The following is a 17,505-nucleotide window of genomic DNA, read 5'->3' as shown; positions in this document are numbered from 1 at the left end:
CGCCGCAGCGGACCTGAAAAATTTCGCCTAAGTTATCAAATAAAGCTGTCAAGAAGCCGCGCACCAAGTACGGGGCGATGAGCAGCGGACTGTGAGAGTTATCACTCATCCGATCTCGCTGCTCTTCGGCTTTTTCCCAGCTTTATTGCTAGCCTGTCACTAAGCACCCACACTAACTACACTGTTCTACCCCCTATACCGGCGCCCCCGGAGCCCCCCGCAACTAAATAAAGTTATTAACCCCTAAACCGCCGCTCTTAGACCCTGCCGCAACTCTGATAAATGTATTAACCCCTAAACCGCCGCTCCTAGACCCTGCCGCAACTCTGATAAATGTATTAACCCCTAAACCGCCGCTCCCGGACACCGCTGCCACCTACATTATACCTAGTAACCCCTATCCTGCCCCCCCTATACCGTCGCCCTCTATAATAAAGTTATTAACCCCTATCCTGCAGATCCCGCACCTCGCCGCAACTAAATAGTTTAACCCCTAAACCGCCGCTCCCTGACCCTGCCGCAACCTATATTAAATTTATTAACCCCTATCCTGCCCCCCCTACACCGTCGCCACCTATAATAAATTTATTAACCCCTATCCTGCCCCCACTACACCGCCGCCACTGTAAGAAATTTATTAACCCCTAAACCTAAGTCTAACACTAACCCTAACACCCCCCTAACTTAAATATTAATTAAATAGATCTAAATAATATTTATATTATTAACTAAATTAATCTTATTTAAAACTAAATACTTACCTTTAAAATAAACCCTAATATAGCTACAATATAAATAATAATTATATTGTAGCTATCTTAGGATTTATTTTTATTTTACAGGCATCTTTCAATTTATTTTAACTAGGTACAATAGCTATTAAATAGTTATTAACTATTTAATAGCTACCTAGCTAAAATAAAGAGAAATTAACCTGTAAAATAAAAAATAACCTAAGTTACAATTACACCTAACACTACACTATACTTTAATAAATTATTCCTATTTAACACTAAATACTCACCTGTAAAATAAACCCTAAGATAGCTACAATATAAATAATAATTATATTGTAGCTATCTTAGGATTTATATTTATTTTACAGGTAACTTTGTATTTATTTTAGCTAGTTAGAATAAAAAATAGGTTACAAACATTTTAAAAATATTACAACAATTTTAAGCTAATTACACCTAATCTAAGCCCCCTAATAAAATAACAAAGCCCTGTTCCGATCAGCCAATAGAATGCAAGCTCAATCTGATTGGATCAGCCAATCGGATTGAATTTGAATCTGATTGGCTGATTCAATCAGCCAATCAGATTTTTCCTACCTTAATTCCGATTGGCTGATAGAATCCTATCAGCCAATCGGAATTGAAGGGACGCCATCTTGGATGACGTCCCTTAAAGGAGCCTTCATTCGTCGGTAGTCTGTCGGTAAAGAAGGATGTTCCGCGTCGGCGGGATGAAGATTGAAGACCCCGCTTGAAGATGACATCGCCCGGATAGAAGACTTCTTCAGCGCCTCTTGGAAGATGACATCGCCCGGATGGAAGACTTTTTCAGCGCCGACTGGAGGATCACTTCATCGGATGGAAGATTTCTTCAGCGCCCCTTGGATGATCACTTCTGCCGCTCCGGGTCTCCTCTTCGGTTCCATCACTGCTCGGCTGAGTGAAGACGACTAAAGGTAGGATGATCTTCAGGGGATTAGTGTTAGGTTATTTTAAGGGGGGTTTGGGTTAGATTAGGGGTATGTGGGTGGTGGGTTGTAATGTTGGGGGGGTTGTATTCTTCTTTTACAGGCAAAAGGGCTGAATTCTTTGGGACATGCCCCCACAAAAGGCCCTTTTAAGGGTTGGTAAGGTAAAAGAGCTTTGAACTTTTTTAATTTAGAATAGGGTAGGGCATTTTTTTATTTTGGGGGGCTTTGTTATTTTATTAGGGGGCTTAGATTAGGTGTAATTAGCTTAAAATTGTTGTAATATTTTTAAAATGTTTGTAACCTATTTTTTTTATTTTTTGTAACTTAGCTTTTTTTTCTTGTACTTTAGTTAGTTTACGCAATTGTATTTAATTGTAGTTATTTGTAGTTAATTTATTTAATTCATTTAATGATAGTGTAGTGTTAGGTTTAATTGTAACTTAGGTTAGGATTTATTTTACAGGTAATTTTGTATTTCTTTTAGCTAGGTAGTTATTAAATAGTTAATAACTATTTAATAACTATTCTAACTAGCTAAAATAAATACAAAGTTACCTGTAAAATAAATATAAATCCTAAGATAGCTACAATATAATTATTATTTATATTGCAGCTATCTTAGGGTTTATTTTACAGGTAAGTATTTAGTTTTAAATAGGAATAATTTATTAAAGTATAGTGTAGTGTTAGGTGTAATTGTAACTTAGGTTATTTTTTATTTTACAGGTTAATTTCTTTATTTTAGCTAGGTAGCTATTAAATAGTTAACTATTTAATAGCTATTGTATCTAGTTAAAATAAATTGAAATTTGCCTGTAAAATAAAAATAAATCCTAAAATAGCTACAATATAATTATTATTTATATTGTAGCTATATTAGGGTTTATTTTAAAGGTAAGTATTTAGTTTTAAATAGGATCAAATTAGTTAATATTATTTAGATTTATTTAATTTTAAACTTTGCACTTAACTTCTATTATCTAATTTGCTTCATTCTTTTTGTATTCTTTGTTGAAAAACATATCTAAATAGGTTCAGTAGCTGCTGATTGGGGGCTGCACATAGATGCATTGTGTGATTGACTCATCCATGTGCATTGCTATTTCTTCAACAAAGGATATCTGAAGAATGAAGTAATTAAGTAAATTAGATATTAGAAGTAAATTGGAATGTTGTTTAAAATTGTATTCTTTATCAGAATTCTGAAAGAAATATTTTGGGTTTCATGTCCCTTTATATACTGGCCCTTGTACAACCTGAGGTCTACATGTGAATATGAAGATTGAAACTGCATAATACAGGCAGTAAGAAGTTCTGTGTATGTGGTAATAAAAAACATAATTTATGTAAGAACTTACCTGATAAATTCATTTCTTTCATATTAGCAAGAGTCCATGAGCTAGTGACGTATGGGATATACATTCCTACCAGGAGGGGCAAAGTTTCCCAAACCTTAAAATGCCTATAAATACACCCCTCACCACACCCACAATTCAGTTTAACGAATAGCCAAGAAGTGGGGTGATAAGAAAAAAGTGCGAAAGCATATAAAATAAGGAATTGGAATAATTGTGCTTTATACAAAAAAATCAAAACCACCACAAAAAAGGGCGGGCCTCATGGACTCTTGCTAATATGAAAGAAATGAATTTATCAGGTAAGTTCTTACATAAATTATGTTTTCTTTCATGTAATTAGCAAGAGTCCATGAGCTAGTGACGTATGGGATAATGATTACCCAAGATGTGGATCTTTCCACACAAGAGTCACTAGAGAGGGAGGGATAAAATAAAGACAGCCAATTCCTGCTGAAAATAATCCACACCCAGAATAAAATTTTAATGAAAAAACATAAGCAGAAGATTCAAACTGAAACCACTGCCTGAAGTACGTTTCTACCAAAAAACTGCTTCAGAAGAAGAAAACACATCAAAATGGTAGAATTTAGTAAAAGTATGCAAAGAGGACCAAGTTGCTGCTTTGCAAATCTGATCAACCGAAGCTTCATTCCTAAACGCCCAGGAAGTAGAAACTGACCTAGTAGAATGAGCTGTAATCCTTTGAGGCGGAGTGTTACCCGACTCAACATAGGCATGATGAAATAAAGATTTCAACCAAGATGCCAAAGAAATGGCAGAAGCTTTCTGGTCTTTTCTAGAACCGGAAAAGATGACAAATAGATTAGAAGTCTTTCGGAAAGACTTAGTAGCTTCAACATAATATTACAAAGCTCTAACAGCATCCAAAGAATGCAATGATTTCTCCTTAGAATTCATAGGATTAGGACATAATGAAGGAACCACAATTTCTCTACTAATGTTGTTAGAATTCACAACCTTAGGTAAAAAATTCAAAAGAAGTTCGCAGCACCGCCTTATCCTGATGCAAAATCAGAAAAGGAGACTCACAAAAAAGAGTAGATAATTCAGAGACTCTTCTGGCAGAAGAGATGGCCAAAAGAAACAAAACTTTCCAAGAAAGTAATATAACGACCAAAGAATGCATGGGCTCAAACGGAGGAGCTTGAAGAGCCCCCAGAACCAAATTCAAACTCCAAGGAGGAGAAATTGACTTAATGACAGGTTTTATACGAACCAAAGGTTGTACAAAACAATGAATATCAGGAAGATTAGCAATCCTTCTGTGAAAAAGAACAGAAAGAGCAGAGATTTGTCTTTCAAGGAACTTGCGGACAAACCTTTATCTAAACCATCCTGAAGAAATATAAGTCTTCCAGACTCTATAATATATCTCTCTAGATACAGATTTACAAGCCTGTCACATAGTATCAATCACAGAGTCAGAGAAACCTCTTTGACCAAGAATCAAGCGTTCAAACTCCATACCTTAAAATTAAGGTTTTGAGATCCTGATGGAAAAAAGAACCTTGAGACAGAAAGACTGGTCTTAACGGAAGAGTCCACAGCTGGCAAGAGGCCATCCGGACAAGATCCGCATACCAAAACCTGTGAGGCCATGCTGGAGCTACCAGCAGGACAAACGAGCATTCCTTAGAATATTGGAAGAAGAACTAGAGGTGGAAAGATATAGGCAGGATGACACTTGTAAGGAAGAGATAATGCATCCACTGCCTCCGCCCGAGGATCCCGGGATCCGGACAGATACCAGGGAAGTTTCTTGTTTAGATGAGAAGCCATCAGATCTATTTCTGGGAGTTCCCACATTTGAACAATCTGAGGAAATACCTCTGGGTGAAGACCATTCGCCCAGGTGCAACGTTTGGCGACTGAGATAATCCGCTTTCCAATTGTCCATACCTGGGATATGAACCGCAGAGATTAGACAGGAGCTGGATTCCGCCCAAACCAAAATTTGAGATACTTCTTTCATAGCCAGAGGACTGTGAGTCCCTCCTTGATGATTGATGTATGCCACAGTTGTGACATTGTCTATCTGAAAACAAATGAACAACTCTCTCTTCAGAAGAGGCCAAGACTGAAGAGCTCTGAAAATTGCACGGAGTTACAAAATATTGATCGGAAATCTCACCTCCTGAGATTCCCAAACCCCTTGTGCCGTCAGATACCCCCACACAGCTCCCCAACCTGTAAGACTTGCATCTGATGAGATTATAGTCCAGGTCGGAAGAACAAAGAAGCCCCCTGAACTAAACGATGGTGATCTGTCCACCATGTCAGAGAGTGTCGTATAATCGGTTTAAAGATATTAATTGAGATATCTTTGAGTAATCCCTGCACCATTGGTTCACCATACAGAGCTGAAGAGGTCGCATGTGAAAACGAGCAAAGGAGATCGCATCTGATGCGGCAGTCCTAAGACCTAAAATTTCCAGGCATAAGGCTACCAAAGGGAATGATTGTGACTGAAGGTTTTGACAAGCTGATATCAATGTTAAACTTCTCTTGTCTGACAAGGACAGAGTCATAGACACTGAATCTATCTAGAAACCTAAAAAGGTTACCCTTGTCTGAGGAATCAATGAACTGATTGGTAAATTGATCCTCCAACCATGAACTTGAAGAAACAACACAAGTCGATTCGTATGAGATTCTTCGAAAATGAGAAGACTGAGCAAGTACCAAGATATCGTCCAAATAAGGAAATACCAAAACCCTGTTCTCTGATTACAGAAAGAAGGGCACCGAGAACCTTTGAAAAAAATTCTTGGAACTGAGGCTAGGCCAAACGGTAGAGCCACAAAACTGGTAATGCTTGTCTAAAAAGAGAATCTCAGACACTAAAAGTGATCTGGATGAATCGGAATATGCAGATACACATCCTGTAAATCTATTGTAGACATATAATGCCCTTGCTAAACAAAAGGCAGGATAGTCCTACAGTAACCATCTTGAATGTTGGTATCCTTACATAACGATTCAATATTGATAGATCCGGAACTGGTCTGAAGGAATTGACCTTCTTTGGTACAATGAAGAGATAAAATAAAACCCCAGCCCCTGTTCCAGAACTGGAACTGGCATAATTACTCCAGCCAACTCTAGATCTGAAACACATTTCAGAAATGCTGAGCCTTTGCTGTGTTAACTGGAACACGGGAAAGAAAAAAATCTCTTAGCAGGAGGCCTTAACTTGAAGCCAATTTTGTACCTTTCTGAAACAATGTTCTGAAACCAGAGATTGAGAACGGAATTGATCCAAATTTCTTTGAAGAAAACGTAATCTGCCCCATACCAGCTGAGCTGGAATAAGGGCCGCACCTTCATGGGTACTTAGGAGCTGGCTATAGGTTTCTATAAGGCTTGGATATATTCCAAACTGGAAATAGTTTCCAAACTGATACCGCTCCTGAGGATGAAGGATCAGGCTTTTGTTCCTTGTTGTGAGGAAAGGAACGAAAATGATTATTAGACCTAAATTTACCTTAGATTTTTTATCCTTTGGTAAAAAAGTTCCCTTCCTTCCAGAAACAGTTAAGATAATAATTTATTACCCTGGAAAGAAAGGGAAAGCAAAGTTGACTTAGAAGACATATCAGCATTCCAAGTTTAATCCATAAAGCTTTTCTAGCTAAAATAGCTAGAGACATATACCTGACATCAACTCTAATGATATCAAAAGATGGTATCACCAATAAAATTATTAGCATGTTATAGAATAATAATAATGCTATAAAAATTATAATCTGTTACTTGTTGCGCTAAAGCTTCTAACCAAAAAGTTGAAGCTGCAGCAACATCCGCTAAAAATATAGCAGGTCTAAGAAGATTACCTGAACATAAGTAAGCTTTTCTTAGAAAGGATTCAATCTTCCTATCTAAAGGATCCTTAAATGAAGTACTATCTGCCGTAGGAATAGTAGTACATTTAGCAGGAGTAGAGACAGCCCCATAACCTTAGGGATTTTGTCCCAAAAAACTCTAATCTGTCAGATGGCACAGGATATAATTGCTTAAACGTTTAGAAGGAGTAAAAGAATTACCCAAATTATTCCATTCCCTGGAAATTACTTCAGAAATAGCATCAGGAAGATTAAACACTTCTGGAATAACTACAGGAGATTTAAAAACCTTATTTAAACGTTTAGATTTAGTATCAAGAGGACCAGAATCCTCTATTTCTAATGCAATTAATACTTCTTTAAATAAAGAACGAATAAATTCCATCTTGAACAAATACAAAGATTTATCAGCATCAACCTCTGAGACAGAAACCTCTGAACCAGAAGAACCATTATCAGTATCAGAATGATGATGTTCATTTAAAAATTCATCTGAAAAAAGAGAAGTTTTAAAAGACTTTTATGTAAACTAGAAGGAGAAATAACAGACATAGCCTTCTTAATGGATTAAAAAATAAAATCTCTTATGTTTATCAGGAACACTCTGAAAATTAGATGTTGACGGAACAGCAACAGGTAATGTAACAGTACTAAAGGAAATTTTATCTGCATTAATAAGTTTGTCATGACATGCAATACAAACAACAGCTGGAGAAACAGATACCAAAAATTATAGCAGATACACTTAGCTTGGTAGCTCCAGCACCGGGCAGTGATTTTCCTGAAGTATCTTCTGACTCAGTTGCAACGTGGAACATCTTGCAATATGTAATACAAAAAACAACATATAAAGCAAAATTGATCAAATTCCTTAAATGACAGTTTCAGGAATGGGAAAGAATGCCAAAGAACAAGCTTCTAGCAACCAGAAGCAATGAAAAATGAGACTTAAATAATGTGGAGACAAAAGCGACGCCCATATTTTTTTAGCGCCAAATAAGACGCCCACATTATTTGGCGCCTAAATGCTTTTGGCGCCAAAAATGACGCCACATCCGGAACGCCAACATTTTTGGCGCAAAATAACGTCAAAAAATGACGCCGGAAACGGAAAATATTTTTTGCGCCAAAAAAGTCCGCGCCAAGAATGACGCAATAAAATGAAGCATTTTCAGCCCCCGCGAGCCTAACAGCCCACAGGGAAAAAAAGAGTCAAATTTTTGAAGGTAAGAAAAAAAGATTAATTCAAATGCATTATCCCAAATATGAAACTGACTGTCTGAAAAATAAGGAATGTTGAACATTCTGAGTCAAGGCAAATAAATGTTTGAATACATATATTTAGAACTTTATAAACAAAGTGCCCAACCATAGCTTAGAGTGTCACAGAAAATAAGATTTACTTACCCCAGGACACTCATCTACATGTTTGTAGAAAGCCAAACCAGTACTGAAACGAGAATCAGCAGAGGTAATGGTATATAAATAAGAGTATATCGTCGATCTGAAAAGGGAGGTAAGAGATGAATCTCTACGACCGATAACAGAGAACCTATGAAATAGACCCCGTAGAAGGAGATCACTGCATTCAAATAGGCAATACTCCTCACATCCCTCTGACATTCACTGCACGCTGAGAGGAAAACCGGGCTCCAACTTGCGGCGGGGCGCATATCAACGTAGAATCTAGCACAAACTTACTTCACCACCTCCATAGGAGGCAAAGTTTGTAAAACTGAATTGTGGGTGTGGTGAGGGGTGTATTTATAGGCATTTTAAGGTTTGGGAAACTTTGCCCCTCCTGGTAGGAATGTATATCCCATACGTCACTAGCTCATGGACTCTTGCTAATTACATGAAAGAAAATACATTGCAGAAGTGTATATTTCTCTGCTCTCAGCTCTGCACACTGAAGAACCTACATAATCAGATCTGTTTATTTCTCCTAAAATAATCTTCCTTGTCTATATTTTCAAATGTGCAGAGCGGAGAACAGACAAGCAAGATCAGGTTAAGGAGAAATAAAACAGATCAGGTAAGGAAGGCTTCCCTGTGCAGTTTACACAACATGCAGAGCTGAGAGCATGCAAGCAAGATCCAATTTTTAAAAATAAACAGATCAGGTAAGGCAGGTTTCTCTGTGTAGTTTATACAATAAGCAGAGCTGAGAACATGCAAGCAGGATCAGGTTTCCTGTTAAGTGGAAATAAAATAGTTGTGTAAGGTACACAGGGCAATCCAATAGAAAAGTCAAAGTCAGGCAAACAGTCAGTAAAACAGAGATTTAAAGGGACAGTTTACTCAAAAACTTTCTCCCCTTTAATTTGTTCCTAATGATCCACTTTACCTGCTAGAGTGTATTCAATTGTTTACAAGTATTTCCTTTACCCTTATATTGGCATTTGAAATAGTTGATTTAGCCTGTGGTATCCCCACCTATTCTGAAATTGTCTGGCATTAGGTCCAAGCTATAAATAAGCTGTGTAAACACAGCCAGTAGAAGAAATTACACTCCCAGTGGAGTATAGAAGAGATAAGGTAATACAATTTTTACTTTCCATTGTTCTCTCCAAGTATTGGTCTTTGGTATACGGACAAATATAAGATAAAGAAGCAGGTATATGTACACAATGTGATAAAGTAATAAGATCTAATTATACCTACAAGCTCAACACATTTTATTAGGTTGTGGTTTCAAAACACAACGTCAGCTATTTCATATACACAAATAAACGTTAAAAAGCAAATGATCATACATTTTATACTCTGCAGTTGGTAAAAAAAAAAAAAAAGTAATTTGAAACACATTTAGGGAAAAACAATTTTACAGTATACTGTCCCTTAAAACATAAAAGTTTGCACCCAGTAGTAACTACAAAAAATGGGCATCTTGCCATGTGGAATTGAAGTAAAGGTATCATCCTCACTGTATAAAAGGAAGACTCACTGCAATCAAACCCTCTGTTAAAACAGCTATCATTGTCAGACAGCTACACAGCCTGACAATATCACCACATTTCCTGGAGCGGCTTGAGGGGTTGTGGAGAAACAGGTGCGTTATTGCATATGTGGTGAATGGTGTAAATCCTTGCAGGCCTTCTTGATCCAGTAGAAGCATTCCTTAGACCTATATTTACTGCCACTTATTAGCTCACTTGGTTTCCCTTAAAAACATTAAACACAATTTCTCTTGTGTGTTTAGAGCACAGATATTACAAATAATGCTGAATGGTGCAGAAATAGCCAGACACTGGAAATTCACTCAGTTACCCACACTGCAGTATAGACTGAACAGAGGAACTGATTTCCTTAGAGGAATATACTTACTTTAAGTGTAACAAAATAGAAATAGAATACACATTTTACTGGACCCCTTACAATCTCATCACCATAGACCTTCTCAAATCCCTCTGCCTCCAATCCTATCACCCAAGCTCTCGCCCAAGCTCCGAGATGTCGCACTGCATACATTGGTTGCTTGTACCAGCTGATTGTACCTGCTACTTGTGAGCATCCGTAGCATAAAGTGGGAAGAATACTCTAACATCCATGCTGCATCCACACTGTCAGTATATGGCTGGGTTGTGATACAATATATTTAATAATTATTCTTTAAAACAAGACCCCAACAAAATGCATATACAAAACCATAAAATTAATATAAATTCCTAAGTTCTTTTTATTAGTTAATATTTATAGACACATTGAAATATATTTGTAGGAACCAGAATATGAGTCAAACTATACAGTGTTTAAACTGTTGCAATACTCTTTACAAAGCAAACCAAATTGTAACTTTATAACTAGCCTTATTCACAATTGAATTTCATTCAATTAACACAATGAGATTCCAAGATATTAGCTACTAACATTCAAGCAGTACAATCAGTTATATAGCCACAATTGATTATAATACAATTCTAATTTAAAGCATCAAAATAGTATCAATTATTTGTGCAAACAACCAATTTCTATGCTAATTTATCTAAGCTGAAATAAATTCTTAGTTATCTACAATTAAGACAACACTATATATAGATCGATATATATATATATATATATATATATATATATATATATATTTGCAGAGATAAATTACTTAGCACTAATGATTAGTTTTAAAATACACAGGCTATGAAATACTAGTTTTAAAATACACATATGCTCTTTAAATTTATTAACTACAGCAACAAGGAATGTTGTTTTAAAATTACCTATCTTTAGCAACCTCTTATACTTTACCCAAAATGGCCAAAATCGATAATTCAGTTTCCAATATTTTTCAACAGGTCCAATTTCACCTCAGAATACAAAAAGGGAGTATTTTGCATGTGGAGAATAAGGGTAGCTATTAGCTTAATAGTAACAGTGTTTTAGCAGCAATTTTTTATCAGTTACAAGTTTAGCAGACAGCCAGCAGCCATCCCCATCCTATGCTTGGGGTTTTATCATGTGATATAACCCCACCTTTTTTGTTTTTTTACCATTATTGGTGAATTGGATAGGCCCTCCAGATCTGCTTTGTGATACGCCCCTTATGGAGCTGAGCATGGATTGGCCCTGGGGAATTTCATTTTTAACAGCCAAAGGCCTTCTGGCTGTAATACTGGATTTTGGCCATCGGGGGCAGCAGACAGAGACAAACAGTTTCATTCAATCATTTCTATACAGTAAAAAATATTTCTTTAAAATGTATATTTAAAATGTTATAATTTCTTTATATTAATAAGTTACATGTTCAAATACACATGGGTTACACAGTATCATTTTTCCTGATCACTTCAATATCAAACACAGTATGTTTTATAGTTATATCACATGTGAATGTATTTCACTTATAATGTATAAAATGCATTTAAACCATATTTTCTATGAAACAATTTAAAGGATTATAATATCTTCATTCTGGATTCAATTTCCTTCTTCAGCCATCCGCTCAACATCACATACATGCTTTGAGATCAGCAAATATATGTGGTTTTCACACAATTATATCTACATTGGATTATTATCCCAAACATATAGGATATTATTTAAAGTACCAATTATCTGTGTACTCACTAGGTGCCTGAAATGAAAGAAATAATTGTTAGAAATGTTAAACATTCATATATCTATTTGCCATATTTATCCATCTCAGTAAATATTTATCTAATATGAATGTTATTTGTCTCTGCTTCTTAGGTCCCCAATCTCCCATATTCATATGAAACCCAGCATTTTACACATTGTTTTACAAGAAACAAAATTATACCAGCTATATATAAAAAAATTTTTTTATTCAAAATAGCTACACTGTAAACATGTGTTTTATTTTTTTTTCCTGGCCAAACTTCCGTTGTCTAGAATTTGTGGTTTCAAACATAATAGGGGTCCCATATCTTTGCATGTACTTAAACCATGTCTGATAAGTTTATCACTTATCTTGGTATACACATCTGAGGGGTTTCAAAATGCTAATTTTGCTTTTGAAGTAACTGTCTGTTAGCTCATAATATGTTAGCTTATCAGGAAATAGTGCAGAACTTTGTCTACAACAGAGGTTGGTGGTCTAAGATGACTATCTTTTTTTAAAAATTTTTTAAACAATCTGTTATTCTATATAACAGTCTAAGCCTTCGTTCTTTTCTGAGATAACTATGCAAATAGTTTCTTTGATGAGTGAGAGAAGGGGTTTTTGTCCACACAGTGACCTTTTGGAGTTTTACAAATAAAATGAATTATTTGGTGTATACAACCATCTATATATATTAAATAATAATATGTGTATATATATATATATATATATATATTATTTAATAACATTCACAGATCGTCTGACAACACGGTCAAGTGTCTAATGTCATCGACAGGTGATGTGCGTTTCGGGCTCCGACCTTCAACTTGGCCTGGTTCCAAAAGTAGCAATCCCGCTATTTAAGAATGTATCCCTTCATATTAAGTGTCATCTGGTGATCAACTAGCATAATGACATTGCGAATGAAAACGAATAGTCCCAAACTGGCATCAAAAGTTTATAATACTTAAGTATACATGATCTTTCATAATACAGTATATATGCATCTAAGTACAGACATTAACATATATAATTTTGATTATGGTATATGAGGCCTACCAACAATTGTCCTTTGTGTGACTTCTACGTTTAATTATAAGGTATATCATACGCATATGTAAGGCCCATTTAATGTAAGAGAGGTAGTCTATAATCCTCTCTATTTACAGAGTAGAGATCAAATAAATAAAAAACAAAATTTATGCTTACCTGATAAATTTCTTTCTTTTGCGATGTACCGAGTCCACAGATTCATCCTAACTTGTGAGATATTGTCCTTCCTGACAGGAAGTAGCAAAGAGAGCACTACAGCAGAGCTGTCTATATAGCTCCCCCCCTTAACTCCACCCCCCAGTCATTTGACCGAAGGCCAAGGAAGAAAAGGAGAAACTATAAGGTGCAGAGGTGACTGAAGTTTACATAAAAAAATACTATCTGTCTTGAATAGACAGGGCGGGCCGTGGACTCGGTACATTGCAAAAGATAGAAATTTATCAGGTAAGCATAATTTTTGTTTTTCTTTTGCATGATGTACCGAGTCCACAGATCCATCCTAACTTGTGGGATACCAATACCAAAGCTTTAGGATACGGATGAAGGGAGGGACAAGACAGAAACGGAAGGCACCACTGCTTGCAAAACCTTTCTCCCAAAAATAGCCTCCAAAGAAGCAAAAGTATCAAATTTGTAAAATTTTGAAAAGTCCTGAAGCGACGACCAAGTCGCAGCCTTACAAATCTGTTCAACAGAAGCATCATTTTTAAAAGCCCATGTGGAAGCTACCGCTCTAGTAGAATGAGCTGTAATCTTTTCAGGAGGCTGCTGTCCAGCAGTCTCATAAGCCAAACGGATGATGCTTTTCAGCCAAAAGGAAAGAGAAGTCACCGTAGACTTTTGACCCCTACGCTTTCCAGAATAGACAACAAACAAAGAAGATGTTTGACGAAAATCTTTGGTTGCCTGCAAATAAAATTTCAAAGCACGAACCACGTCCAAGTTGTGCAACAGACGTTCCTTCTTACAAGAAGGATTAGGACACAGAGAAATAACAACAATTTCTTGATTGATATTCCTGTTAGTTACAACCTTAGGTAGGAACCCAGGCTTGGTACGCAAAACCACCTTATCAGCATGGAACACAAGATAAGGAGAGTCACATTGTAATGCAGATAGTTCAGAAACTCTTTGAGCTGAAGAGATAGCAACTAGGAACAAAACTTTCCAAGATAAAAGCTTAATATCTATGGAATGCATGGGTTCAAACGGAACCCCCTGAAGAACTCTAAGAACTAAATTTAGACTCCATGGCGGAGCAATAGGTTTAAACACAGGCTTAATTCTAACTAAACCCTGACAAAAAGCCAGAACGTTTGGAACATCTGCCAGACGCTTGTGCAACAAAATAGACAGAGCAGATATCTGTCCCTTTAGGGAACTAGCTGATAATCCTTTCTCCAATCCCTCTTGGAGAAAAGACAAAATCCTAGGAATCCTGATTTTACTCCAGGAGAAGCCTTTGGATTCGCACCAAAAAAGATATTTACGCCATATCTTATGATAAATTTTCCTGGTAACAGGCTTTCGAGCCTGAATCAAGGTATTTATGACTGACTCAGAGAAACCCCGCTTTGATAGAATCAAGCGTTCAATCTCCAAGCAGTCAGTTGCAGAGAAATTAGATTTGGATGCTTGAATGGACCTTGAATCAGAAGGTCCTGTCTCAATGGCAGAGACCATGGTGGAAGGGATGACATGTCCACCAGGTCTGCATACCAAGTCCTGCGTGGCCACGCAAGCGCTATCAAAATCACAGATGCTCTCTCCTGTTTGATTCTGGCAATCAGACGTGGAAGGACAGGGAAAGGTGGAAACACATAAGCCAGGTTGAACGACCAGGGTACTGCTAGAGCATCTATCAGTACAGCCTGAGGATCCCTTGACCTGGAGCCGTAACGAGGAAGTTTGGCATTCTGACGAGACGCCATCAGATCCAACTCTGGTGTGCCCCATAGCCGAACCAGCTGAGCAAACACCTCCGGATGGAGTTCCCACTCCCCCGGATGAAAAGTCTAACGACTTAGAAAATCTGCCTCCCAGTTCTCTACACCTGGGATATAGATCGCTGACAGATGGCAAGAGTGAGCCTCTGCCCATTGGATTATCCTTGAGACCTCTATAATCGCTAAGGAACTCTTTGTTCCGCCCTGATGATTGATATAAGCCATAGTCGTGATGTTGTCCGACTGAAACCTGATGAATCTGGCCGAAGCCAGCTGAGGCCATGCCTGGAGAGCATTGAATATCGTTCTTAATTCCAGAAAATTTATCGGTAGGAGAGCCTCCTCCCGAGTTCACAAACCCTGAGCTTTCAGGGAATTCCAGACTGCACCCCAGCCCAGAAGACTGGCGTCTGTCGTCACTATAACCCATTCTGGCCTGCGGAAACACATTCCCTGGGACAGATGATCCTGTGACAACCACCAAAGAAGAGAGTCTCTGGTCTCTTGATCCAGATTTATCTGAGGAGATAAATCCACATAATCCCCATTCCACTGATTGAGCATGCATAGTTGCAGTGGTCTGAGATGCAAGCGAGAAAACGTAACTATGTCCATTGCCGCTACTAGGAATGCACCAAAATGAAAATTCTAGACCGAAACCGAAAATGCAGGATGCCCTTGGCCGAAAACCGAAACCAAAAATGACTTTTTCCACCAAATTATTTTAAAAGTTTTTTTTCTATAATTTTATTATTAATATAAGACTTTTTATTATATATATATATATATTTTATATATAATATATATATTTTATATATAATATATATATATATTTTATATATATAATATATATATATATATATATAATATATATATATATATACATATATATTATATATATATAATATATAATATATATACATATAATATATATATAATATATATATACTTTTGAACATTTGACACAATCCTAAATCAGCAGGCAGCATGGGGTTAAGAATTAAGACATGCTACTGAGGTACACAGAGGAATGCAGGAGATGGTATTACAAGTGTACTGCTTGTGGATTGTAGCCCAAACAATTACAGTTCTGTCAGTGTGCAAATGGCTGCTACATGTTTATATTCACTCTTATCTGGCAAACAGCTCATTGTTGTGCAGTTCTCAGGAGGAGGAGGTGACAGCTGCTTGTAATGACACCACGCTGCAGCCCGCTCTGTTTACACAGTAGTCTCCTAATCTTGCCGTGTCAGGTGAAATTTATGACACTTGCCTGCAGAGCCATATAGTTACTTGTAACGGATCCTCTGGTCAGTGAATGTGTGAAAGGCTCATACATATATTTACCCTTATCTGGCTCCCTGTCTAATCGTGACTTTATTTGAAAAAGCAGCTCATCTTGCAGGACTCAATGAGCTGCTTTTTCAAATAAAATCACAGTTAGACAGGGAGCCAGATACAGGTAAATATACGTATTAGCCTTTCACAAACTCACTGACCGGAGGATCCACAAGTAACTATATGGCTCTACAGGCAAGTATCATAAAAGTCACCTGACACGGCAAGTTCCTTCTCACGCCGCTCTGCTCTGCTTAGACAGTGAGTGAACAGCCCAGCCCACAGTGCCGCACCCCCTGTAACCGCAAGGTATTCTGGGGCATGTAGTTCATTTGAATATGGCCTGGAAATAACCCAGCCACACGGGGCTAAATTTAGGATCAGCTTGCAACTGCTTATAGCGGTCGGTGAGGCACGGGGGAGGACACTTTGGGGGATAAATATCTGTCTGCCAGGGGATGGTTTCGTGGGACATAAGGGTTAATTTAATTTTACATAGAAGATGCCATTTTCGGCCGGTTTACCCCTCTTTCGGCCGAAATGGGATAGGCCCATTTTCGGCTGAAAATTTCGGTGCATCCCTAGCCGCTACCATTAGTCCGATTACCTCCATACACTGAGCCACTGACGGCCGAGGAATGGAATGAAGAGCTCGGCAGGTGGACAAAATCTTTGATTTCCTGACCTCCGTCAGAAATATTTTCATGTCCACCGAGTCTATCAGAGTCCCTAGAAATGAAACTCTTGTGAGGGGGGAAAGAGAACTCTTTTTTACGTTCACTTTCCACCAGTGAGACCTTAGAAAGGCCAACACTAAGTCCGTGTGAGACTTGGCTAGTTGGAAGGACGACACTTGAATTAGAATGTCGTCTAGATAAGGCACCACTGCTATGCCCCGTGGCCTTAGAACCACCAGAAGGGACCCTAGCACCTTTGTGAAGATTTGCGGTGCCGTGGCAAACCCGAAAGTCACAAACTGATAATGCTTGTCCAGAAAGGCGAACCTGAGGAACTGGTGATGATCTTTGTGGATAGGAATGTGCAGATACGCATCCTTTAAGTCCACGGTGGTCATATATTGACCCTCCTGGATCAATGGTAAGATAATCCGAATGGTCTCCATCTTGTAAAGATGGAACTCTTAGGAATTGGTTTAGGATCTTGAGATCCAGAATTGGTCTGA

The sequence above is a fragment of the Bombina bombina genome, chromosome 4, assembly GCF_027579735.1.
Source record: "Bombina bombina isolate aBomBom1 chromosome 4, aBomBom1.pri, whole genome shotgun sequence".
NCBI lineage: Eukaryota > Metazoa > Chordata > Amphibia > Anura > Bombinatoridae > Bombina > Bombina bombina.
This window is presented reverse-complemented; position numbering follows the sequence as displayed.